A 2,499-nucleotide genomic window follows, 5' to 3' on the forward strand; every position below is an offset into this window, starting at 1 on the left:
GAATACATTTCTCCTACGATATTGATACAACATACCAAAGTTGTCTAATGGAATGGGATAAAATATACTTTCTTATCTTCTTTTGTAAGAACTTCACATTAAAATTTATCTAGTAAGGTATTTACAGCAAAATGCATGCAGACCTATATTGAGAAATAGGAACTATATGCTTGTAAAACAGAATCGTTGTGAGGTATTCATTATATAATTTTTTCACAGACTGAAAGAATGCCATATCCTTACAACATCCATTTAGTTAATCCTTTCTAAGCCTTCTTGTAACCATGTATTTGTCTGATAAACATTTATGGTGAGTATGTGCTTGAAAAGTAGATGCTTTTATTCTACACAAGGATCTTCAAATAAAATTTTCTCAAATTAAATGTACAGTTTTTTCCTTCCTTCCTTCTGTATAATAGAATTACAGAAATGTGGCAAAGATTCTTGTCTATAACACTTACACACATATACTGAGCCAGAAGGAATATGTGGGCTTGTAAAATAGAACTTGCTTAATGTAGAAGAAATATTGATGATACAAACTTTCATTGTAGATAGGGGGGTTAGCCACGTTCTTTCCAGTCCCATGATTTAAATAACCTGATATGCATTTTTCAAAATTTTGCAGATAGGTCAATATTGTATAGTAGTGAAGATGTGCTTACAGAATAGAATCTACTCCTTCTGTATGCACCATGCTCCACACTCTTCACTTCAATCATCAACTGTTGGATGGAAATTTCTTCCAACTTTCTATGTGTCCCATTTCAATAAATTTCAAACATGCTTCTTGTCCATGATCCTGTAAGATCTACTAGGCATCAGCAAGTGTGTGCTTTTGTTACAGTGTCTTCATTATAGGTGCAGAGAGCATCGCATGGAAACTGCCTTGGCCTTTTAATAGGGCAGAAAATTAGGTTGGTGGAGTAGACAGAACAGAATGCTGGGGAGAAGGGAAGTGAGGCAGACGCTATAGCTCTCCCCTCCGAGATGGACGCAGGTTAGAATCTTCCCGGTAAGCCACCACCTCATGGTGCTACACACATTAATAGAAATGGGTTAATCAAGATGTGATAGTTAGCTAGTAAGAGGCTAGAGCTAATGGGCCAAGCGGTGTTTAAAAGAATACAATTTGGGTGTTGTTATTTTGGGTGTAAAGCTAGCCGTGCGGGAGCTGGGAGGGACGAAAAGGAGGCCTGCTTGCCCCATCCCTACATATGACCAATGTGGTAACTACTTATCCACAAAATGAAAATCCCCCTAGATCATGCTTCTTACTCATGTGTTATAAATCCTTCCATGAAAGTAGAGAATCTTAGCATGCAAAAGGGAGTATATTCATTAATGACAATTTTTATTTTAGCCATGATATCAAAACGCCTAGTCAAAAAGACCAAAGCCCATGTCGTCATCAGACTCCTCGGATTCTTCCTTCTTGGCTTCCACTTTCTTCTCCTCAGCTGGGGCAGCAGCGGTGGAGGGGGCAGGACCGCCTGCTGGCGGGGCTCCGGCTGCTGGTGCAGGCCCACCAGCCCCTACATTGCAGATGAGGCTCCCAATGTTGACATTGGCGGGGGCCTTTGCAAACAAGCCAGGCCAGAAAGGTTCAACATCGACACCAGCTGCTTTAATGAGGGCATTGATCTTATCATCCGTGACCGTCACCTCGTCGTCCTGGAGGATGAGGGCGGAGAAGATGCAGCGAGCTCAGAGACGGAGGCCATGCTGCGGACTGCCCGCACGGTGCTAAAGTGAGGGCCTCACCCCAACGCGGCCTTCACTTCCACGGAAGGACCGAGCACCTTGGCGGCAGCAGAGGAAAAGCTTAATGTCAAAATTTTAACATGAAAAAATTCTGTCACCAAATGAAAGAAACCTGAAAACAGTGTCTCCTAAGCACATTTGGACAGACCCACAAATGAATTCACAAAGACTGTGGCAGCACACACAGGTTTTCACAGGTTCAAGCTACCTGCAATACCGAAAGTCAGGGGAGCAAGCGGTCATGGGTTCCCATCTCTAATAAAGAAAATACCCATAATTTCTATACCCCAGAGATGGAAAAATTCCTATTTCTCTAATGGAGTGTTATTAGGTATATGACGGTTTCATGTCCAAATATAGTTGTCCAACAGAAAATGAATTGCTTGGGAATTTTGTGTATGTTTCAGGGGGAACTTTGTTTTTTTGTCATATTTGTTTTAGTTTTTAAAAATATTTGATTTGTGATATGTTTTAAAGACAAAACAAGAATGTAAAATAGGCTTTGGTGTGTCAGGCAGAAGGGAAGCTCTGGAATGAGGAAAAACATGAAAAAATTATCTTCATATTTTAAAATTTTGAAAATCAATACAGTTATAAGTGTTGCCAAACTAATATGATACTAAAGAATCAATATTGTGAAAGATTAAAAAATAATTTTTAAAAAGAATAATAGACTGCTAACAACCGCTGAAAGAGGGAGAATTAGTCCCCTAGCTGGTCATACCACACAATATA

General features: G+C 39.9%; 1 pseudogene; it reads right to left on the reverse strand.

Annotated features, from left to right (window-relative positions):
* Nucleotides 1-1,380: 1,380 nt before the first annotated feature.
* Nucleotides 1,381-1,724, reverse strand: LOC130880717 (60S acidic ribosomal protein P1-like; annotated as a pseudogene).
* Between the last annotated feature and the right edge of the window lie 775 nt (nt 1,725-2,499).

This window comes from Chionomys nivalis, chromosome 8 (assembly GCF_950005125.1).
Source record: "Chionomys nivalis chromosome 8, mChiNiv1.1, whole genome shotgun sequence".
Classification (NCBI taxonomy): Eukaryota; Metazoa; Chordata; class Mammalia; order Rodentia; family Cricetidae; genus Chionomys; species Chionomys nivalis.